Source organism: Mus musculus, chromosome 3 (genome assembly GCF_000001635.26).
Source record: "Mus musculus strain C57BL/6J chromosome 3, GRCm38.p6 C57BL/6J".
Taxonomy (NCBI): domain Eukaryota; kingdom Metazoa; phylum Chordata; class Mammalia; order Rodentia; family Muridae; genus Mus; species Mus musculus.
This window is the reverse complement of record NC_000069.6, coordinates 4,575,111-4,600,646: the sequence shown is the minus strand read 5'-3', so window position 1 is coordinate 4,600,646 and position 25,536 is coordinate 4,575,111. Positions and strand designations below refer to the sequence as shown.

Sequence of the window (25,536 nt, the reverse complement as noted above, 5' to 3'; positions counted from 1 at the left end):
AATAAGTAGGCTTCATCCCAGGGATGCAGGGATGGTTCTATATATGGAAATCCATCAATGTAATTCATTATATCAACAAACTCAGACACAAAAATCACATGATCATTTGGTAGATGCTGAGAAATTTGACAAAATCCAACAACCCTGCATGATAAAAGTCATGGAAAGATCAGGAATTCAAGGCCCATGCCTAAACATAATAACAGCAATATACAACAAACCAGTAGCCAACATCAAAGAAAATGGAGAGAAGCTGGAAACAATCCCCTTAAAATCAGGGACTAGAAAAGTTTGCCCACTTCCTCCTTACCTATTCAATATAGTACTTGAAGTACTAGCCATAGCAATTCGCCAATAAAAGGACATCAAGAGGATATAAATTAGAAAGGAAGAAGTCAAAATATCACTACTTGCAGATGACAGATCATATACATAAGTGACCCAAAACATTCCATGAGAGAACTCATAAACCTGATAAACAACTTCAGCTCAGTAACTAGATATAAAATTAACTCAAACGAATTAGTGACCTTTCTCTACACAAAGGATAAACAGAATGAAAAAGAAATTAGGGAATCAACACTCTTCACAATAGTCACAAATAATATAAAATACCTTAGTGTAACTCTAAGGAAGTGAAAGATCTGTATCACAAGAACTTCAAGTCTCTGAAGACAGAAATTGAAGATCCCAGAACATGGAAAGATCTCCCATGCTCATGGATTGGCAGGATTAACAGTGTAAAACTGGCTATCCTGCCAAAAGCAATCTACAGATTTAATGCAATCCCCATCAAAATTCCAACTCCATTCTTCAGTGAGTTAGAAAGGGCAATTTGCAAATTCATCTGGAATAACAAAAAACCTAAGATAGCAAAAACTCTTCTCAACAATAAAAGACCCTCTGGTAGAATCACCATGCCTGACCTCAAGCTGAACTACAGAGAAATTGTGATAAAAACTGCATGGTACTGGTCCAGTGACAGACAGGTAGATCAATGGAATAGAATTGAAGATCCAGAAATGAACCCACTTACCTATGGTCACCTGACCTTTGACAAGGGAGATAAAACCATCCAGTGGGAAAGAGACAGCATTTTCAACAAATGGTGCTGGCACAACTGGCGGTTAACATGAAGAAGAATGCAAATTAATCCATACTTATCTCCATGTACAAAGCTTAAGTATATGTGGATCAAAGAACTCCATGTAAAACCAGAGACACTGAAGTTTATAGAGGAGAAAGTGGGGAAAACCTTTGAAGATATGGGCACAGGGAAAATATTCCTAAACAGAACAGCAATGGCCTATGCTCTAAAATCAAGAATTGACAAATGGGACCTCATAAAATTGCAAAGCTTCTGTAGGGTAAAAGATACTGCCATAAGACAGAAAGGCCACCAACAGATTGGGAAAGAATTTTTATCAATCCTAAATCTGATAGGGGACTAATATCTAATATATACAAAGAGCTCAAGAAGCTGGACTCCAGAAATTCAAATAACCCCATTAAAAATAGGGTATAGAGCTAAACAAAAAATTCTCAACCGAGGAATACCAAAGGGCTGAGAGTCACTTATATGACAGTATATATAAGTGACCCTAAAAATTCCACCAGAGAACTCCTAAGCCTGATAAACATCTTCATTGAAGTAGCTGGATATAAAATTAACTCAAACAAGTGAATGGCCTTTCTGTATACAAAGGATACACAGGCTGAGAAAGAATTTAGGAAAACAACACACTTCTCAATAGTCACAAATAATATAAAATACCTTGGCATGACTCTAACTAAGGAAGTGAAAGATCTGTATGATAAAAACTTCAAGACTGTGAAGAAAAAAATTAAAGAAGATCTCAGAAGATGGAAAGATCTCCCATGCTCATGGATTGGCAGGATAAATATAGGAAAAATGGCTATCCTGCCAAAAGCAATCTACAGATTCAATGCAATCCCCATCAAAATTCCAACTCAATTCTTCAACGAATTAGAAAGGGCAATCTGCAAATTCATCTGGAATAACAAAAAACCTAGGATAGCAAAAACTCTTCTCAAGGATAAAAGAACCTCTGGTGGAATCACCATGCCTGACCTAAAGCTGTACTACAGAGCAATTGTGATAAAAAAACTGCATGGTACTGGTATAGCAACACACAAGTAGACCAATGGAATAGAATTGAAGACCCAGAAATGAACCCACACACCTATGGTCATTTGATCTTTGACAAGGGAGCAAAAACCATCCAGTGGAGAAAAGACAGCATTTTCAACAAATGGTGCTGACACAACTGGCAGTTATCATGTAGAAGAATGTGAAATGATCCATTCCTATCTCCTTGTACTAAGGTCAAATCTAAGTGGATCAAGGAACTCTACATAAAACCAGAGACACTAAAACTTATAGAGGAGAAAGTAGGGAAAAGCCTGGAAGATATGGGCACAGGGGAAAAATTCCTGAATAGAACAGCAATGGCTTTTGCTGTAAGATCGAGAATCAACAAATGGGACCTCATAAAATTGCAAAGCTTCTGCGAGGCAAAAGATACTGTCAATAAGACAAAAAGGCCACCAACAGATTGGGAAAGGATTTTACTTATCCTAAATCTGATAGGAGACTAATATCCAATATATATAAAGAACTCAAGAAGGTGGACTTCAGAAAATCAAATAACCCCATTAAAAAATGGGACTCAGAGCTAAACAAAGAATTCTCACCTGAGGAATACAGAATGGCTGAGAAGCACCTGAAAAAATGTTCCACATCCTTAATCATCAAGGAAATGCAAATCAATACAATCCTGAGATTCCACCTCACACCAGTCAGAATGGATAGGATAAAAAACTTAGGTGACAGCAGATGCTGGCAAGAATATGGAGAAAAAGGAGCACTCCTCCATTTTTGGTGGGATTACAAGCTTGTACAACCATCTGGAAATCAGTCTCGTGGTTCCTCAGACAACTGAACATAGTACTACAGGTAGATCCAGCAATGCTATTCCTGGGCATATAGCCCGAAGATGTTCCATCTGGTAATAAGGACACATGCTCCACTATGTTTGTAGCAGCCCTACTTATAATAGCCAGAAACTGGAAAGATCACAGATGTCCCTCAACAGAGGAATGGATACAGAAAATGTGGTATATTTACACAATGGAGTATTTCACAGCTATTAAAAATAATGAATTTATGAAATTCTTGGGCAAATGGATGTATCTGGAAGATATCATCCTGAGTGAGGTAACCCAATCTCAAAAGAACAGACATGATATGTACTCACTGATAATTGTATATTAGCCCAGAAACCTGGAATACCCAAGATACAACTTCCAAAACACAAGAAAATCAAGAAGGAAGACCAACTCGTGGATACTTCATTTCTCCTTAGAATAGGGTATAAAATATCCATGGAAGGAGTTGCAGAGACAAAGTTTGGAGCTAAGACAAAAGGAAGGACCATCCAGAGACTGTGCCACCTGGGGATAATCCTATAATCCTATAATCAGCCACCAAACACACAGACTATTGCATATGCCAGCAAGATTTTGCTGAAAAGGACCCTGACATAGCTGTCTCCTGTGAGACTGTCCCAGTTCCTGACAAACACAGAAATGGATGCTGTCAGTCATTTATTGGATGGTCCACAGGGCCCCCAATGTAGGAGCCAGAGAAAGTACCCAAGATCTTAAGTGGTCTGCAACCCTATAGGTGGAACAACAATATGAAGTAATCAGTAACCCCAGAACTCGTGTATCTAGCTGCATATGTAGCCAAAGATGGCCTAGTTGGTCATCATTGGGAAAAGAGGTCCCTTGGTCTAGCAAACTTTATATGACCCAGTACAGGGGAATGCCAGGGCCAAGAAGTGGGAGTGAGTGCGTAGGGGAGCAGAGCAGGGGGAGGGTATAACGGACTTTTGGGATAGCATTTGAAATGTAAATGAAGAAAATATCTAATAAAAAATTAACAGAAAAAAGAAATTTCATTACTCAATTAAAATGGCCTTTAACTAGGGATTATAGCATAGGAGACTGTCATCTGCCATGACATTGGTAAGTCATGTAAGTTTTAAACTCTTAGTGTATCATTAAACTCTTAGAGTATCAGAGAGAGGTCTATGTCACATGTGGAGAAGGAAAAAGTAAATACAAATGTCTTTTCAAAGATGCTATTTAAGTGAATGCATTCCTGATTCTACTAATTCAAACACAGTCATGCATAGTTCCAGAATCGACAAAATTCTTAAGCAATATGGGTCACTCCAGTGACCTTTGCAACAAACAAATGTTTGTTTAAAAATTACAATTTCTCTCTGTATATTTAAATAATTTCAGTTTTCAGTTCAAATTACCCCTTCCAAAATAAAATCCAAAGTTGGATTTTATTTTATTTTATTTTATTTTATTTTATTTTATTTTATTTTATTTTATTTCTAAACAACCATAAGAATGGCCTGACATGCCCCAATAGCTGTGCATGTGTGTATGTTGATTGTTTAATAAAACATCATTGCCAGGAAAATAGGGCAAATCGATTTATAAGATTCTATTGAACGAGAATATTTCTTTTTCAAACTTTAGATATTAAAGAGGAGCTAAGATACAGGATGTGTGTATTTCAAAGCACTTTTCAAAAAGCAAGGTCTTTTGTGGAGTAGTTCAGCTGATGCAGTACTACTATGTAAAGCCTGGCTGGCCAATAAATGGATTTGGAACGTGTCATTATGCTTGACTCATCTTTTTCATTCGAATTTTGCTTGAGTTCCAATTTTTCATATGCTTTCAAATGTTTACAATTTATCATAAGGTTTCTCAATTTCCCATCAGGCACAGTTACTCTTTTCACTGAGTACATCCCAGTGTGACTCCAGCATTTATAAAGACGGGATGATTACTAATAGCCTAGTTTTTCAAGTTGAAGTGGAATAAAGGCTAATTGCAGCACAGCACCTCAGTTCAGTAAAACTAGAAGTCTCCTGGTCAGGTCCACAAATCCATTAGGATTTTATTGGGTCCTAAAAAGAGTTATGCGATTCCCTAGGATCCAATCCTTGTCAATCAGGCATGGTAAATTGGATTCTTGAATAGGGAAATCCCTTAGGGAGAGTAGATGTTATCTGGATCAGATGCAGTGATTTCTTCGACTCTGTGCTCACTAGGTTCTGTTCTCTCTTTAGAGAACCAATAAAACCATAATAAGTATTGATTAACCCATTATTGCACATTATCCACTGGCTTCTGCCTAGCTGTATTTAAACACTAAGCTGCATTTTCAAAAGGCCTCTATACAGATACTTGTTCTACCTTGGCCTTCTTGCCAAGATAGCTCCAAGCACATTTCCTTTTAGTACAAACTCAATATTTCATTTAGTTTCTATTGTAGGCCTGAAAAGTTTCCATAGCATTCTGGAGAAAGAAATTGATACGATTGATGCTGGGACATTACATTGTTTTTTTTTTGCATAATGTAAATTTAAGTGTTTGAACATTTTAATATCTTAAGGATTTTCTTCCAGGACACAGAAAAATATCAACTATATTAAAAAGCTAAGAGGTTTTCATATGGAAAAATGTTTTTTAAATTTGTGAGGAATGTGAGACTTTGAATAAATTATGTAATCTAATTATTTCTGTTGTCAGGATAGAGGGTTTTCACCAATGCAGCTAGTTTCATTAGTTGTTGTAACATTCAGGAGACAGGGAAGTTATGATGCATCTGATACTGCAAACATTTGGTAGCTATGTTTAAGTTTCCTGGACACTGACTGTTCGTGAGGGAAAGTACAATTTCTGACTGTGTCTATATACCTTTAGAATTTTCTCCTAAGACAAAGGCTGTCTGGTTTTCTTCTTCATACTACTTAATTCTAGAAATGCAAAGCTCAACCAGACAAATTAAGTTTGATTAGAGAGGACAAGGTCATGGGCTAGATAGAATTGGGTCAACCTCAGTCACGACAGCGAAAACAATTATACACGTACATGACCCATGCTTTTAGGAACTACTTGGTTGCAAATTTATTCTGGCCACATACAGAAATTTTCAAGTTTACATATGTGTTTATATATATATGTGAATATATATGTATATATATACATATATATATGTATGTATAATTTTTGAGTTTGGAGTTTTTAAGCTTATATTGCCTTTTGTGTTCATTAAAGATTAACCATCTGATCAAATGATTTTCAATATATTGTCAAAATAAATTATATTCACTTCATTAGATGTACAGGAAGTGTAGCCAAAGAAGGGACAAGTATTAATTTAGGACTCTGCAAAAACTGACACTCCATCTTATGACCCTGAGGCTGTATTATTCAGGGTACCTAGTGATGGAAGGAAGTCTGTCTCCATAGCAATTACCTAAATCTTTTATCAGTCATTTCTGGAAAGAAAATTAGAGCAATTGTGTCAGGATGGTCATATGGCAGAAATTGCACACTCATTCAAACCACTTATGTCTCTGACTTTGTCCTTGCTTGATGGCTCCTTTTGTTTATGGGTCTGTGTTTGAAAGCCTGATTGGCCATGAGCAGATGTGCCAAACTGTAACCACAAAAGGTTGGTTTTGTTTTCTCTCAATTCTTTTATAACTTCCTCCCCTCAGTCCTGCTTCTCTCATTTCTTTGTCTCTTTCTCTTGCAAAATGCTAAATTTTCCTGCCTCCTTTATATTAAGCCAATTATTTAAAAAAGGCTTACAATACAAAGAAACCCAATTTTAAAAATTAGCTTTAAAAGCCCCTCCTCTTGTGTGACCCTAGTTATTATTAACATATAATCTTTAAGAATCAGGTAATTCTAAAATTAGGAAAAAACGTGAGAAGTGTGTCATATTCTAGGATACATGACTACCAATAATTTTGCTAATTGACATCAAATCAATAAGCTTGTCACTATGTAGAGACATTACTTAAATATTATATTGTTCTAAAAACTTTACAATTGCTAGCCTAATTAATAACCAAAAAAAGGTTTCAGTTTGATAATAAGAGAAGATCACCCTGAGGTTTTCGATGTTTTTATTAGTAATTTTTAAAAAAATTGAAAGGTAAATCTGGGTCAATGAGAATTGTAACTTTCATTGAGGGATGAGCATAATGCTGTTTAAGGTTTCTCGTCCAGTTCCTTGTTCTGGAAAATTTACAATTAATTGGTTTTTACAACAACAAAAATGTTCCCTTCTTCATGGCTCAGCTAGGAACCTGCCACACTAATCTATTCCCAGTTAGCTGACCATGGTCCTTTCCTCTATCTGTCTTAGCATATTGATTTCTGAGCTGTCTTATTGGTTCCTAACATAATTACAGCAGGAGTGGGTTTCTTAATACTGCTAATACATTTACATCATAACATCTAGGGAAGCTGACTATAACACTATCTGGCACCACTGCTACAGTTAATGGTCAGTTTCTATTTCTATTATAAACCCTATTTTTTCAGAGAGTTTAGTCTTAATTTGTTTAAAGAAGGAGAAGCCTGTCTTAGTGTCTTCTAAGATCTACATAATTCTATCTTTAAAGTTTTTAAAAATGAAGTCTCTATATCCTCCCAGAGTTTGACATTTTCTGCAAAACAAACCATTTTCAGTTATTATTGGATTTTTGACTTGGCAAATAATTTGACAAATTGTTCAGTTCTGGTATCATTATAAGTAAAGTTGCTAGAACCTACTTATGCTAATATTCTTTTCATCTACTGTTCATGATAATCCCAGACTCCAAAGATTCATGACACCTAACAACAGATACTTGACAAACAGAATTTTTTGAAATAGAAATTTTTCCAAGAAAAATGACTTTTTATTGAAATATTATTAGTCAGTTCTCTTCCTCACAACCACATAATAGATATTTCAAGAAAAGTGTGTTACACTGTACAACATTCTTTACTTGGAAAAAGTTAAATTTTCCTGAAGTTTTAAACAATTGACAAGTAGGAAAATTGGTCAATATTGATATTTAACTGGAAAATGATTATTTATAGATGTGTGCCTAAGATGTTGAACAGGAGTAACCTACAAATGGACATTCCACTAAGACATTGTGTCTTAGGTTTCAAGGTGAATTTCAGACCATGGAAACCTCTCTATTTGGTTATATGTTTTTTGTGAACTCTCTTAAAAGTGATGGAAGATGGGGATAAAGCACAAAAATGACACATGCAAAGTACTTAACTCATGATATGTGAACTGCTCCACATCTATATTTATCATCTATAAGCTCTCATTAATCTATGGAAAAGAAAATTCATGTTATTGTCTCACCACAGGTAAAAACCATCTCTATATTTGTCTTGCATAATGATATGATAAATTAATATTATACATGTTTGTGTGCATTTAAATATAGATATAATTAGTATGTTGTATAAATATGTATACATATGTATACAACAGTATAAATATGTAATACAAATGTATGTTAATAAAAGACATTTTCATTTAACACATTTACTTCTTTAAGGAAAAATAGGTTATAATTGGGGTATTTACCTTAAAACTGAATTTTATCATTCCTTTCAAACATAGAGAAAAACCAACTACTTAGAGTATTAGAGCCTTCATTTTCAGTCTGTTTTCATTGTGTATTTTACCTAATATTTTGGAATGTACTTTGATTTTTTTTCCATTTTCATTTATTTTCACAGCAAACTTTAAGATGAGAGAGTGGTTATAATCTAGAGCATAGGTTATTTCCTGTGCTCAGAAGCTCCTGGATTAAAAAATAAAGTGATGTTTAAGGGGTAGGTAATGCCTGGAGGAAGTAGATGCAAGTCTGATGAAGAAATTCCAAGAAAGCTTATTAAAGGACATACTGCTGGCATTATAATTCAAGGATTAGAAATTACTTTAACTACATTTTAATGCTGAAATGGCCTTGATAGACTTGTTGAACAGTTGTGATTTCTTCATATGAATTACCTGTCCTGTAGTCTTCTGTGTCCAAGTACTCATCTACTGAATTAACTTCTTTATCATTTGCATTTCTAAATTTAATATATACTTAAAAATCAAGACATACACTTTAGGACTAGAGAAGTGAAGGGCAAGGCTGGTATTGAAATGCATCATGACACTACTTTTCAATATCCTTGTCCCTTGTCAAGGAACTTTGATTTTCATAACTGCTGCATTCCAGGAATAGGAAACTGACAAAGACATAAAGAGATAAGGTACATCCTTAAGTACTGTTCAGTGCACAGTTATAGGAAAAGGAATCACTGTGTTCCTCATTTTAGTGAACAGCATACATCTTCTTTTTTTTTTTTTTTTTTTTTTTTTTTTTTTTCCATTTTTTATTAGGTATTTAGCTCATTTACATTTCCAATGCTATACCAAAAGTCCCTCTTACCCACCCACCCCCACTCCCCTACCCACCCACTCCCCCCCTTTGGCCCTGGCGTTCCCCTGTACCGGGGCACACAAAGTCTGCGTGTCCAATGGGCCTCTCTTTCCAGTGATGGCCGACTAGGCCATCTTTTGATACATATGCAGCTAGAGTCAAGAGCTCAGGGGTACTGGTTAGTTCATAATGTTGTTCCACCTATAGGGTTGAAGATCCCTTTAGCTCCTTGGGTACTTTCTCTAGCTCCTCCATTGGGAGCCCTGTGATCCATCCATTAGCTGACTGTGAGCATCCACTTCTGTGTTTGCTAGGCCCCGGCATAGTCTCACAAGAGACAGCTACATCTGGGTCCTTTCGATAAAATCTTGCTAGTATATGCAATGGTGTCAGCGTTTGGATGCTGATTATGGGGTGGATCCCTGGATATGGCAGTCTCTACATGGTCCATCCTTTCATCTCAGCTCCAAACTTTGTTTCTGTAACTCCTTCCATGGGTGTTTTGTTCCCACTTCTAAGGAGGGGCATAGTGTCCACACTTCAGTCTTCATTTTTCTTGAGTTTCATGTGTTTAGGAAATTGTATCTTATATCGTGGGTATCCTAGGTTTTGGGCTAGTATCCACTTATCAGTGAGTACATATTGTGTGAGTTCCTTTGGGATTGTGTTACCTCACTCAGGATGATGCTCTCCAGGTCCATCCATTTGGCTAGGAATTTCATAAATTCATTCTTTTTAATAGCTGAGTAGTACTCCATTGTGTAGATGTACCACATTTTCTGTATCCATTCCTCTGTTGAGGGGCATCTGGGTTCTTTCCAGTTTCTGGCTATTATAAATAAGGCTGCTATGAACATAGTGGAGCATGTGTCCTTCTTACCAGTTGGGGCTTCTTCTGGATATATGCCCAGGAGAGGTATTGCTGGATCCTCCGGTAGTACTATGTCCAATTTTCTGAGGAACCGCCAGACTGATTTCCAGAGTGGTTGTACAAGCCTGCAATTCCACCAACAATGGAGGAGTGTTCCTCTTTCTCCACATCCTCGCCAGCATCTGCTGTCACCTGAATTTTTGATCTTAGCCATTCTCACTGGTGTGAGGTGGAATCTCAGGGTTGTTTTGATTTGCATTTCCCTGATGATTAAGGATGTTGAACATTTTTTCAGGTGCTTCTCTGCCATTCGGTATTCCTCAGGTGAGAATTCTTTGTTCAGTTCTGAGCCCCATTTTTTAAGGGGGTTATTTGATTTTCTGAGGTCCACCTTCTTGAGTTCTTTATATATGTTGGATATTAGTCCCCTATCTGATTTAGGATAGGTAAAGATCCTTTCCCAGTCTGTTGGTGGTCTTTTTGTCTTATAGACAGTGTCTTTTGCCTTGCAGAAACTTTGGAGTTTCATTAGGTCCCATTTGTCAATTCTCGATCTTACAGCACAAGCCATTGCTGTTCTGTTCAGGAATTTTTCCCCTGTGCCCATATCTTCAAGGCTTTTCCCCACTTTCTCCTCTATAAGTTTCAGTGTCTCTGGTTTTATGTGAAGTTCCTTGATCCACTTAGATTTGACCTTAGTACAAGGAGATAAGTATGGATCGATTCGCATTCTTCTACATGATAACAACCAGTTGTGCCAGCACCAATTGTTGAAAATGCTGTCTTTCTTCCACTGGATGGTTTTGGCTCCCTTGTCGAAGATCAAGTGACCATAGGTGTGTGGGTTCATTTCTGGGTCTTCAATTCTATTCCATTGGTCCACTTGTCTGTCTCTATACCAGTACCATGCAGTTTTTATCACAATTGCTCTGTAGTAAAGCTTTAGGTCAGGCATGGTGATTCCACCAGAGGTTCTTTTATCCTTGAGAAGAGTTTTTGCTATCCTCGGTTTTTTGTTATTCCAGATGAATTTGCAAATTGCTCCTTCTAATTCGTTGAAGAATTGAGTTGGAATTTTAATGGGGATTGCATTGAATCTGTAGATTGCTTTTGGCAAGATAGCCATTTTTACAATGTTGGTCCTGCCAATCCATGAGCATGGGAGATCTTTCCATCTTCTGAGATCTTCTTTAATTTCTTTCTTCAGGGACTTGAAGTTTTTATCATACAGATCTTTCACTTCCTTCGTTAGAGTCACGCCGAGATATTTTATATTATTTGTGGCTATTGAGAAGGGTGTTGTTTCCCTAATTTCTTTCTCAGCCTGTTTATTCTTTGTGTAGAGAAAGGCCATTGACTTGTTTGAGTTAATTTTATATCCAGCTACTTCACCGAAGCTGTTTATCAGGTTTAGGAGTTCTCTGTTGGAATTTTTAGGGTCACTTATATATACTATCATATCATCTGCAAAAAGTGATATTTTGACTTCCTCTTTTCCAATTTGTATCCCCTTGATCTCCTTTTGTTGTCGAATTGCTCTGGCTAATACTTCAAGTACTATGTTGAAAAGGTAGGGAGAAAGTGGGCAGCCTTGTCTAGTCCCTGATTTTAGTGGGATTGCTTCCAGCTTCTCTCCATTTACTTTGATGTTGGCTACTGGTTTGCTGTAGATTGCTTTTATCATGTTTAGGTATTGGCCTTGAATTCCTGATCTTTCCAGAACTTTTATCATGAATGGGTGTTGGATCTTGTCAAATGCTTTTTCTGCATCTAACGAGATGATCATGTGGTTTTTGTCTTTGAGTTTGTTTATATAATGGATTACATTGATGGATTTTCGTATATTAAACCATCCCTGCATCCCTGGAATAAAACCTACTTGGTCAGGATGGATGATTGCTTTAATGTGTTCTTGGATTCGGTTAGCGAGAATTTTATTAAGGATTTTTGCATCGATGTTCATAAGAGAAATTGGTCTGAAGTTCTCTATCTTTGTTGGATCTTTCTGTGGTTTAGGTATCAGAGTAATAGTGGCTTCATAAAATGAGTTGGGTAGAATACCTTCTACTTCTATCTTGTGAAAAAGTTTGTGCAGAACTGGAGTTAGATCTTCTTTGAAGGTCTGATAGAACTCTGCACTAAACCCGTCTGGTCCTGGGCTTTTTTTGGCTGGGAGACTATTAATAACTGCTTCTATTTCTTTAGGGGATATGGGACTGTTTAGAAGGTCAACTTGATCCTGATTCAACTTTGGTACCTGGTATCTGTCCAGAAATTTGTCCATTTCGTCCAGGTTTTCCAGTTTTGTTGAGTATAGCCTTTTGTAGAAGGATCTGATGGTGTTTTGGATTTCTTCAGGATCTGTTGTTATGTCTCCCTTTTCATTTCTGATTTTGTTAATTAGGGTTTTGTCCCTGTGCCCTTTAGTGAGTCTAGCTAAGGGTTTATCTATCTTGTTGATTTTCTCAAAGAACCAACTCCTCGTTTGGTTAATTCTTTGAATAGTTCTTCTTGTTTCCACTTGGTTGATTTCACCCCTGAGTTTGATTATTTCCTGCCGTCTACTCCTCTTGGGTGAATTTGCTTCCTTTTTTTCTAGAGCTTTTAGATGTGTTGTCAAGCTGCTAGTATGTGCTCTCTCCCGTTTTTTCTTGAAGGCACTCATAGCTATGAGTTTCCCTCTTAGAAATGCTTTCATTGTGTCCCAAAGGTTTGGGTACGTTGTGGCTTCATTTTCATTAAACTCTAAAAAGTCTTTAATTTCTTTCTTTATTCCTTCCTTGACCAAGGTATCATTGAGAAGAGTGTTGTTCAGTTTCCATGTGAATGTTGGCTTTCTGTTATTTATTTTGTTATTGAAGATCAGCCTTAGTGCATGGTGATCTGATAGGATACATGGGACAATTTCAATATTTTTGAATCTGTTGAGGCCTGATTTGTGACCTATTATGTGGTCAATTTTGGAGAAGGTACCATGAGGTGCTGAGAAGAAGGTATATCCTTTTGTTTTAGGGAAAAATGTTCTGTAGATATCTGTCAGATCCATTTGTTTCATCACTTCTGTTAGTTTCAGTGTGTCCCTGTTTAGTTTCTGTTTCCATGATCTGTCCATTGGTGAAAGTGGTGTGTTGAAGTCTCCCACTATTATTGTGTGAGGCGCAATGTGTGCTTTGAGCTTTACTAAAGTTTCTTTAGTGAATGTGGCTGCTCTTGTATTTGGAGCATAGATATTCAGAATTGAGAGTTCCTCTTGGAGGATTTTACCTTTGATGAGAATGAAGTGTCCCTCCTTGTCTTTTTTGATGACTTTGGGTTGGAAGTCAATCTTATCAGATATTAGGATGGCTACTCCTGCTTGTTTCTTCATACCATTTGCTTGGAAAATTGTTTTCCAGCCTTTCATTCTGAGGTAGTGTCTATCTTTTTCTCTGAGATGAGTTTCCTGTAAGCAGCAAAATGTTGGGTCTTGTTTGTGTAGCCAGTTTGTTAGTCTATGTCTTTTTATTGGCGAGTTGAGACCATTGATGTTAAGAGATATTAAGGAAAAGTAATTGTTGCTTCCTGTTATTTTAGTTGTTAAAGGTGGCATTCTGTTCTTGTAGCTGTCTTCTTTTAGGTTTGTTGAGGGATTACCTTCTTGTTTTTTCTAGGGCGTTGTTCCCGTTCTTGTATTGGTTTTTTTCTGTTATTATCCTTTGAAGGGCTGGATTCGTGGAGAGATAATGCGTGAATTTGGTTTTGTCGTGGAATACTTTGGTTTCTCCCTCTATGATAATTGAGAGTTTGGCTGGGTATAGTAGCCTGGGCTGCAGTTTGTGTTCTCTTAGTGTCTGTATAACATCTGTCCAGGCTCTTCTTGCTTTCATAGTCTCTGGTGAAAAATCTGGTGTAATTCTGATAGGCTTGCCTTTATATGTTACTTGACCTTTTTCCCTTACTGCTTTTAGTATTCTATCTTTATTTAATGCATTTGATGTTCTGATTATTATGTGTCGGGAGGAATTTCTTTTCTGGTCCAGTCTATTTGGAGTTCTGTAGGCTTCTTGTATGTTCATATGCATCTCATTCTTTAGATTTGGGAAGTTTTCTTCAATAATTTTGTTGAAGATGTTTGCTGGACCTTTGAGTTGAAAATCTTCATTCTCATCCACTCCTATTATCCGTACGTTTGGTCTTCTTATTGTGTCCTGGATTTCCTGGATATTTTGAGTTAGGATCTTTTTGCATTTTCCATTTTCTTTGATTGTTGTGCCGATGTTCTCTATGGAATCTTCTGCACCTGAGATTCTCTCTTCCATCTCTTGTATTCTGTTGCTGATGCTCAAATCTATGGTTCCAGATTTCTTTCCTAGGGTTTCTATCTCTAGTGTTGCCTCGCTTTGAGTTTTCTTTATTGTGTCTACTTCCCTTTTTAGGTCTAGTATGGTTTTGTTCATTTCCATCACCTGTTTGTATGTTTTTTCCTCTTTTTCTGTAAGGACTTCTACCTGTTTGATTGTGTTTTCCTGTTTTTCTTTAAGGACTTGTAACTCTTTAGCAGTGTTCTCCTGTATTTCTTTAAGTGATTTATTAAAGTCCTTCTTGATGTCCTCTACCATCATCATGAGATATGCTTTTAAATCTAGGTCTAGGTTCTCAGGTGTGTTGGGGTTCCCTGGACTGGGCGAAGTGGGTGTGCTGGGTTCTGGTGATGGTGAGTGGACTTGGTTCCTGTTAGTAAGATTCCTCCGTTTACCTTTCGCCATCTGGTAATCTCTGGAGTTAGTAGTTATAGTTGACTCTGTTTAGAGATTGTTCTTCTGATGATTCTGTTACCGTCTATCAGCAGACCTGGGAGACAGATTCTCTCCTCTGAGTTTCAGTGCTCAGAGCACTCTCTGCTGGCAAGCTCTCTTACAGGGAAGGTGCGCAGATATCTTGTATTTGGACCTCCTCCTGGCCGAAGAAGAAGGCCCAAAACAGGACCTTTCTCAGACACTGTGTTGCTTTGGCAGTTCCCAGGTGGTACAGACTCTCACCTAAGCAGACTAAATTCCTAAGTTCCTTGGAGTCCCGGGACCAAGATGGCGACTGCTGCTGCCGTGGCTCAGGCCGCCTCCCCAGCCGGGCGGGCACCTGTCCTCCGGTCCGGAAGGTGGCCGGCTGTCCCCGGCCCACGCAGGGTGCTGCCTCAGCGCCTCTGCGCTTCCGCCCGTTCCAGAAGCTGTCAGGTTCTCTGGCGCACCCTCTCACCTGTTCAGACTAGTTTCCCAAGTTCGGCGGGTCCCGGACCAAGATGGCGACCGCTGCTGCTGTGGCTTAGGTCGCCTCCCCAGCCGGGCGGGCACCTGTCCTCCGGTCCGGAAGGTGGCCGGCTGTCCCCGGCCCACACAGGGTGCTGCCTCAGCCCCTCTGCGCTTCTGCCTGTTCCAGAGGCTGTCAGGTTCTCTGGCGCACCCTCTCACCTGTTCAGACTAATTTCCTAAGTTCGGCGGGTCCCGGACCAAGATGGCGACCGCTGCTGCTGTGGCTTAGGCCGCCTCCCCAGCCGGGTGGGCACCTGTCCTCTGGTCCGGAAGGTGGCCGGCTGTCCCCGGCCCACGCAGGGTGCTGCCCCAGCGCCTCTGTGCTTCCGCCTGTTCCAGAAGCTGTCAGGTTCTCTGGCGCACCCTCTCACCTGTTCAGACTAATTTCCTAAGTTCGGCGGGTCCCGGACCAAGATGGCGACCGCTGCTGCTGTGGCTTAGGTCGCCTCCCCAGCCGGGCGGGCACCTGTCCTCCGGTCCGGAAGGTGGCCGGCTGTCCCCGGCCCACGCAGGGTGCTGCCTCAGCCCCTCCGTGCTTCTGCCTGTTCCAGAGGCTGTCAGGTTCTCTGGCGCACCCTCTCACCTGTTCAGACTAATTTCCTAAGTTCGGTGGGTCCCGGACCAAGATCTACATCTTCTTGACATTAAATGTCGTCAACAAAATGCAAAAGGTAGATAGGCACCTTCCTGGTGATGTATGCACTTGGTCCTAGTGGGTAGAAGAAGCACAGTAGAAAGTTTCTGAACATCCTGACTTATGAAGAGAAGGTAAGAGATCTTCCACAAAGAGCTCTTTGGAGAGATGTGAGGGGATAAAATAATCTTTTCTGTTTACTTAGAGAAGATTGTTTATGATTTATTGTAATCCAGGAATATAAGATGTTATGTTGTAGGATTATGCTTATAGAATACATGCATAGACATCCATATGACTAGTTACTAGCCATCTGGCAATTCTGTATATTACATTGTAATTTCCAAAACTTTCTGTATTTGAACTTTTATTACAAAACACATTTCTTTCTTTCTTTCCTTTTTTCCTTCTTCCTTCCTTCCTTCCTTCCTTCCTTCCTTCCTTTCTTCCTTTCTCTCTCTCTCTCTCTCCCTCTCTCTCTCTCTCTTTCTTTCTTTTGCCAGGATAACCATATGATACCATGTGTTTAATTTTCTTTTCTTCCTTTTTTTATTAGATATTTTCTTCATTTACATTCATATCTAAGGACTGTGTTTTTTTCCTCTTTTTGTGTGCTCTTCCAGTTCTATGCTTTAGTATTTAAAGAATTCTAGGATAAGCTGACAAATGAAGGTGTGATGTGGAATTGAGTGCTCCTAATTATTTTTTTAAATAATTTTATAGCTGGGCAGTGGTGGCACAAGCCTTTAATCCCAGCACTTGGGAGGCAGAGGCAGGCAGATTTCTGAGACTGAGGCCAGCCTGGTCTACAAAGTGAGTTCCAGGACAGCCAGGGCTACACAGAGAAATCATGTCTCAAAAAACCAATAATAATAATAACAAAAAATAATAATTTTGTAAACAGTTCATATGTTGGTGGCTAAGGATAAGAATTTTTAATTTCTTTTTACTTCTTTGCTAGAAATTATGTTAATACAATCAGTGTAGTCAAGAAGCATGACTCTTTACTAATATGGATTAGTATAGATATGCAAAGTCATATAACTTATTATAAATTAAAAAAATAATTAATGATTATGCTACCAAGCCTTGAGACTTTGAAGTTTATAAACTCCTATAAATTCAAATAAACTTTTGAAGCTTAGCATTTTAGCCAATGTGCAATCATTTAGATTTTGCCAGAACATTTCAAACAACATTATGGTTACACATTTTATACTAAATGTAAAATTTAACTGAGCATTTCATTCTTTTTACCATTTCATGGGTTCTGCATGGAATTGCAGTGGCAGAGGAATTCACCAAGGAAGAAGTGAAACAGCTTAGCCAAGTTTTAAAATCTTCAAAAGGCTTCTACCCTGACCTTCAGTGGAAGTACCTACAGATTCTCAGTCCCAAGGGTATGCCTGCATCCTGCATTTCATACTCATAAAAGGACTTTTCTCTGGAAAGATGGCTTTACATCACCTGTCATATCCAAGAAGAATCGCCAGCTATTCCGTTCAATGTTCCTAATTGTTGTCAGAAAATGACCTAAAACTCTGACACAGAATTTTTCAAAGTCAGGCTTCCACAAGGCACGTACATTTATCAACGTTTACGCCACATGCACCTAAGCTGCAGCACTTGTGAAGGTCTGTTTTTATTTAATTCTCAAGATTTTGTTGTTAATGGGAAAACTGTCTCATAAATTAGGGAAGTGCTCAATTACAGTCCTGACAGAGATTGATTCCCATTTCGCTGCTGGTCAGTACCAGCAAGTGAAGGCCGAGGAAACCACAACTCCTGCTAATGTTGGCACCACTTCAAAGGTGACCATGAACAAGTGGTCATTACCAATTAGGATAGTCCTTGGCCACAAGCCTGGGAACTGTTTGTATTTGATAGCGACCATCTGTATGAGAATTCCTTCATTGTGTGGTTATGGATGCTCATGGTATAGAATACATCTTCAAATGATTTGCATATTCATTGTGTTAAAAAAATGTATAATTGACAAATAAGAATCACATATGACCCAATACATTGTGAAAGTTTTTTTTTTTTGGTCATTTTATACACCAGTAAACCATAAAGGGAAAGAGTCCCAAAATAAAAGACAATAGAAAGAAACTTTGTACCTTAAAATAAACACAAATTTAGACTTTTAAATGGGAGGAATTCCTTTTTTGCACTTTTAAAAATGGAATTCTATTAACATTTTGAAAAAAAACCAAAAAACAAAAAACAAAACAAAAACCCTCCAGGTTTGCCAGAGCACCTAGTAGAGCCATCTTGGTTCCTGGATCCTGCTGAGACTAGTCTGAGCAGGTAAGAGTGTGGACTACAGAAGCTAACAGCTTCTGGGACAGGCAGAAGCCACAGAGCTTCTGAGGTAGACACTGTTTTGGGCTCCAGACATCCGGGCGCCTTCCCTGCCAGAGGAGAGGTGTCTGTCCCACCCGGGAAGGCTTTGCCTGAGCACCATGGGGAGTCATCTTGGTTCCCAGATCCCTCTGAGACTAGAATGCAGAGGTGAGAGTGTGGACTACAGAAGCTAACAGCTTCTGGGACAGGCCCTGTTTGGGGCCTTCATCTCCTGCCAGGAGGCAGGACTGAATGCCAGATATCTGTGCACCAACCCTGCAAGAGGAGAGCTTTCCTACAGAGAGTGCTCTAACCACTGACATTCAGGAGAGAGGTAGTCTCCCAAGTCTGCTGATAGAGGCTAACAGAATCACAAGAGGAACAAGCTCTAACCAGAGACAACTATAACAACTAACTACAGAGATTACCAGATGGCAAAAGGCAAAGGTAAGAATCTTACTAACAAAAAAACAGGACCATTCACCATCATCAGAACACAGCACTCCCACCTCAGCCAGTCCTGGGCACCGCAACATACCCAAAATGGTAGACCTGGATTTAAAAGCATATCTCATGATAATGGTAGAGGACATCAAGAAGGACTTTAATAACTCACTTAAAGAAATACAGGAGAATACTGCTAAAGATTTAAAGTCCTTAAAGAAAAACAGGAAAACAGAAACAAACAGGTAGAAGTCCTTAAAGAAAAACAGGAAAACACATCCAAACAAGTGATGGAAATGAACAGAACCATACTAGACCTAAAAAGGGAAGTAGATACAATAAAGAAAACCCAAAGTGAGGCAACGCTGGAGATAGAAATTCTAGGAAAGAAATCTGGAATCATAGGTGCGAGCATCAGCAAAAGAATACAAGAGATGGAAAAGAGAATCTCAGGTACCGAAGATACCATAGAGAACATTGACACAACAATCAAAGAAAATGCAAAATGCAAAAGATCCTAACTCAAAACATCCATAAAATCCAGGACACAATGAGAAGACCAAACCTATGGATAATAGGAGTAGATGAGAATGAAGATTTTCAACTTAAAGGGCCAGCAAATGTCTTCTAAAAAATTATAGAAGAAAACATCCTAAACCTAAAGAAAGAGATGCCCATGAACATAAGAGAAGACTGCAGAACTCCAAATAGACTGGACCAGAAAAGAAATTCCTCCCGACACGTAATAATCAGAACAAAAAAAATGCACTAAATAAAGATAGAATATTAAAAGCAGTAAGGGGAAAAGGACAAGTTACATATAAAGGCATTTATATGTTATCAGCATTACACCAGATTTTTCACCAGAGACTATGAAAGCCAAAAGATCCTAGACAGATGTTATACAGACATTAGGAGAACAAAAAAGCCAGCGCAGGATACTATACCCAGCCCAACTTTCAATTACCATAGATGGAGAAACCAAAGTATTCCACGACAAAACCAAATTCACACATTATCTTTCCACAAATCCAGCCCTTCAAAGGATAATAACAGAAAAAACAAAAACAAAACAAACAAACAAACAAAAAAAAAACAATACAAGGACAGAAACCATGTCCTAGAAATAGCAAGAAAGTAATACTTCAACAAACCTAAAAAAGAAGACACCCACAAGAACAGAATGCCAACTCTAACAATAAAAATTATAGGAAGTAACAATTACTTTTCCTTAATATCTCTTAATATCAATGGACTCAATTCCCCAATAAAAAGACATAGACTAACAGACTGGATAAACAAAAAGGACCCAACGTTTTGCTGCTTACAGGAAACCCATCTCAGGGAAAAAGAAAGACACTACCTCAGAATGAACAGCTGGAAAACAATTTTCCAAGCATATATTGTGAAGAAACAAGCTGGACTAGCCATTCTAATATCTAATAAGACCGACTTCCAACCCAAAGTTATCATAAAAGACAAGGAGGGGCACTTTATACTCATCAAAGATAAAATCCTCCAAGAGGAACTCTCAATTCTGAATATCTATGCTCCAAATGCAAGGGCAGCCACATTCATTAAAGACACTTTAGTAAAGCTCAAAACACATATTGCACCTCACACAATAATAGTGGGAGACTTCAACACACCACTTTCATCAATGGACAGATCGTGGAAACAGAAACTAAATAGAGACACAGTGAAACTAACAGAAGTTATGAAACAAATGGATTTAACAGATATCTACAGAACATTTTTTCCTAAAACAAAAGGATATAGCTTCTTAGCACCTCATGGAACCTTTTCTAAAACTGACCTTATAATTGGTCACAAAACAGACTTCAACAGATACAAAAATTATACAAATTGGCCCATGCGTCCTATCAGACCACAATGGACTAACCCTGATCTTCAATAACAACATAAATAATAGAAAGCCAACATTCACATGGAAACTGAACAACACTCTTCTCAATGGTAACTTGGTCAAGGAAGAAATGAAGAAAGAAATTAAGAACATTTTAGAGTTTAATGAAAATGAAGCCACAACACACCCAAACTTATGGGACACAATGAAAGCATTTCTAAGAGTAAAACTCATAGCACTGAGTGTCTCCAAAAAGAAACTAGAGAGAGCACACACTAGCAGCTTGACAACACACCTAAAAGCTCTAGAACAAAAGAAAGCAAATTCACCAAGAGGAGTAGAAGGCAAGAAATATTCACACTCAGTGGCGAAATCAACCAATTGGAAACAAGGAGAACTATTCAAAGAATCAACCAAATGAGGATCTGGTTCTATGAGAAAATCAACAAGATATATAAACCCTTAGCCAGACTCACTAAAGGGCACAAGGACATCATCCTAATTAACAAAATCAGAAATGAAAAGAGAAATAACAACAGATCCTGAAGAAATCCAAAACACCATCAGATCCTTCTACAAAGGGCTATACTCAATAAAACTGGAAAACCTGGATAAAATGGACACATTTCTAGACAGATACCAGGTAACAAATTTAAATCAGGATCAAGTTAATGATCTAAACAGTCCTAAAGAAATAGAAGCAGTCAGCCGGGTGTGGTGGTGCACACCTTTAATCCCAGCACTTGGGAGGCAGAGGCAGGTGGATTTCTGAGTTCAAGGCCAGCCTGGTTTACAAAGTGAGATCCAGGACAGCCAGGGCTACACAGAGAAACCCTGTCTCGAGAGAAAAAAAAAAAAAAAAGAGTAAGAAAGGACCCAGATATAGCTGTGATAAGTTTTTCTTATATTGCTATTAATTCATTTAGTTAACTCTTTGTTCTTGATTTCTTGATCTTTTCATATTACTCTGACCCCCTTGCACAAGAACATGATGAAATCGCAAACTTACTGTATTCACTCATTCAACTTTAATACAAGGCTTTTAGAACGAAAGAAAAAAAAATTCACTGCTACTTTCCAGGGATGATTCAATACTTCATACTAGAAGATAACAGACTTAGATCAAAAATATGCATCTGAAAGAGTGAAGATGTCTTAGAATTTCTTCTACATTTCTCTATACATTTTATACTTTTTCTATAATTTCAAATTAAAGCTACAAGTATCTGGTTATCTGTTGGAAGGAACAAGAGATCAAGTGGATGCTAAAGAAAAGTGCTGGCAAGGATGTGGAGAAAGAGGAACACGCCTCCATTGTTGGTGGGATTGCAAGCTTGTACAACCACTCTAAAAATCAGTTTGGCGGTTCCTCAGAAAATTGGACATAGTACTACCGGAGGATCCTGCAATACCTCTCCTGGGCATATATCCAGAAGATGTTCCAACCAGTAAGAAGGACACATGCTCCACTATGTTCATAGCAGCCTTATTTATAATAGCCAGAAGCTGGAAGAACCCAGATGCCCCTCAACAGAGGAGTGGATACAAAAAATGTGGTACATTTACACAATGGAGTACTACTCAGCTATTAAAAAGAATGAATTTATGAAATTCCTAGGCAAATGATTGTACCTGGAGGGCATCATCCTGAGTGAGGTAACACAATCACAAAAGAACTCAAATGATATGTACTCACTGATAAGTGTATATTAGCCAAGAAACTTAGTATACAGAGATATATGATACAATTTGCAAAACACATGAAACTGAAGAATAAGGAAGATCAAAGTGTGGACACTTTGCCCCTTCTTAGAAGTGGAAACAATCACCCATGGAAGGAGTTACAGAGACAAAGTTTGGAGCTGTGACGAAATGATGGACCATCTAGAGACTACCATATCCAGGGATCCATTCAATAATTAGCCTCCAAACGATGACACCATTTCATACACTAGCAAGCGTTTGCTGAAAGGACCCTGATATAGCTGTCTCTTGTGAGACTAGGCCAGGGTCTAGCAAACACAGAAGTGGATGATCACAGTCAGCTATTGGATGGAGCACAGGGCCCCAAATGGAGGAGCTAGAGAAAGTATCCAAGGAGCTAAGGAGATCTGCAACCCTGTAGGTGCAACAACATTATGAACTAACCAGTACCCCAGAGCTCTTGACTCTAGCTGCATATGTATCAAAAGATGGCCTAGTTGGCCATTACTGGAAAGAGAGGCCCATTGGACACGCAAACTTTATATGCCCCAGTACAGGGGAATGCCAGGGCCAAAAAATGGGAATGGGTAGGTAGGGAAGTGTGGGGGAGGGTATGGGGGATTTTTGGGATAGCATTGGAAATGTAATTGAGGAAAATATGTAATAAAATATATTAAAAAAATTAGAACAAAAATTTCTTAAGTATGTGGCTGGCTTCTGCTGTGCTCACCTGGTAAGGTGAATATAGCCAAAAAAAATTTTTTTATACCCCATAATCATTGTGCCATTATTACAGAAGCATACAAATATTAACTGGTGGTTGATGTTGTATCCTGGGGGCCCTGTTGATGTCTGTGGCCCATGTTACCAACAAAAGCCAAGTGTATGTCCATTTTCTGTGTTGTATGCTGAAGCTATGTTCATGTTTCGGCTGTGCAACCTCCACAGTCAAATATATGTGAATGGCCTATACTGTCATCTGGTACCATGGGGATGTCTGGGCCTGTTCTACTGCTAAGGATTTTTTCTTGGGTCCATACTTCTACTATATATGAGGTCTGTGTTTGTGTTCTATGTTGATGAAATAAACCATGTGGAGGCTCATAATCTGTGCTCCTACTGACTACGAAAAGCAAGGAAGCTATGGAGAAGACGGAGGGGCATGTAAGGTTTCTGTGACAACCCCTACCCTAAGCCCAAATACCTCACACATAATCCCATCCCCACAAATCCCAAGAGCCTAAAAAGATGCCACCAAGAGAATTCTTAGGAAGTGTAATAAGAATGTCAAATTAATTCTCTCTCTCTCTCTCTCTCTCTCTCTCTCTCTCTCTCTCTCTCTCTTTCTCTCTCTCTCTCTCCTCTCTCTCTCCCCTCTCTCTCTCCTCTCTCTCTCTCTCTCTCTCTCTCTCTCTCTCTCTCTCCTCTCTCCCGCCCCTCTCTCTCTCTCTCTCTCTCTCTCTCTCTCTGTGTGTGTGTGTGTGTGTGTGTGTGTGTGTGTGTGTGTGTGTATGTATGCAGGGGTTTGACTTCCATATGAGAGGCAGGTCACTGAGAATTTGCATATATTCTAGTGAGTATATGGATAATTCTGACTGAGCTTCTTTTTCTTTGGTTTTTTAAAACAATTTTTATAAGATATTATCTTCTTTTATAATTCAAATGCTATCCCAAAGTCCCCTATACCCTCCCACTGCCCTGCTCCTCAAACAACCCACTCTCACTTCCTGGTCTTGGCATTACACTGTACTGGGGCATATAATCTTTGCAAGAACAAGGACCTCTCCTTCAAATGATGGCTGACTAGGCCATTTTCTGCTACATATGCAGCTAGAGACAAAAGCTCAGGGAGTACTGGTTAGTTCATATTGTTGTTCCACCTATAGAGTTACAGACCCCTTCATTTCCTCCAGTACTTTCTCTAGTTCCTCCACTGGGGGCCCAGTGTTCCATCCAATAGATGTCTGTGAGCATCCACTTCTGTATTTGCCAGGCACTGGCATAGCCTCACAAGACACAGCTATATGAGGGTCATATCAGCAAAATCTTGATGGCATACGCAATAGAGTCTATGTTTGGTGGATGATTATAGTATGGCTCCCCTGGTGGAGCAGTCCCAGTCCCTGGATGGTCCTTCCTTCTGAGTCAGCTCCAAACTTTGTCTCTGTAACCAGTTACATGGGTATTTTGTTCCCCATTCTAAGGAGGGACAAAGTATCCACACTTTGGTCTTCCATCTTCTGTGTTTCATGTGTTTTGCAAATTGTATCTTGGGTATTCTAAGTTTTGGGGCTAATATCAACTTATCAGTGAATGCATATTATGTGTGTTCTTTTGTGATTGGGTTACCTCACTCAGGATCATATCCTCCAGATACATCCGTTTGCCAAAAATTGCATAAATCATTGCTTTTATTTGCTGAATAGTACTCCATTGTGTAAATGTACCATATTTTCTGTATCCATTCTTCTGTTGAGGAACATCTGGGTTCTTTCAAGCTTCTGGCTATTGTAAATAAGGCTGCTATGAACATAGTGGAGCATGCATTCTTATTAACAGTAGGAACATCTTTAGGAGAAATGACCAGGAGAGGTATTGCTGGATCCTCCGGAAGCACTATTTCCAATTACAAAAGGAACTGCCACACTGCTTTCCAGAGTGGATGTACAAGCTTGCATTCCCACCAGCAATGGAGGAGTGTTCCTCTTTTTCCACATCCTCACCTTCATCTGCTGTTACTTGAATACTTGACCTCAACCATTCTGGCTGGTGTGAGGTAGAATCTCAGGGTTGTTTTGATTTACATTTCCCTGATAACTAAGGATTTTGATCATTTTTTCAGGTGCTTCTCAACCATTCAGTATTCCTCAATTGAGAATTCTTAGCTTAGCCCTGTGCTCCATTTTTTAATAGAGTTTTTTTTTTCTTTTTTTTTTTTTTCTTTTTTTGGTCTTCTGAAGTCCACCTTGTTGAGTTTTTTGTATACATTGGATATTAGTCCCCTATCAGATTTAGGTTTGGTAAAGATACTTTCCCAA

The 25,536-nt window shown here is 38.7% G+C and overlaps 1 long non-coding RNA gene across 1 annotated transcript in view; it reads left to right on the top strand.

Annotated features, from left to right (window-relative positions):
• Gm41988 overlaps nt 1-18,102 on the top strand; it is a 49,024-nt gene extending 30,922 nt beyond the window's left edge. Inside the window, exon 3 of the long non-coding RNA XR_878660.1 lies at nt 17,424-18,102. This is a non-coding gene — a long non-coding RNA (predicted gene, 41988). The remainder of the gene's footprint in view (nt 1-17,423) is intronic.
• Nucleotides 18,103-25,536: the final 7,434 nt, after the last annotated feature.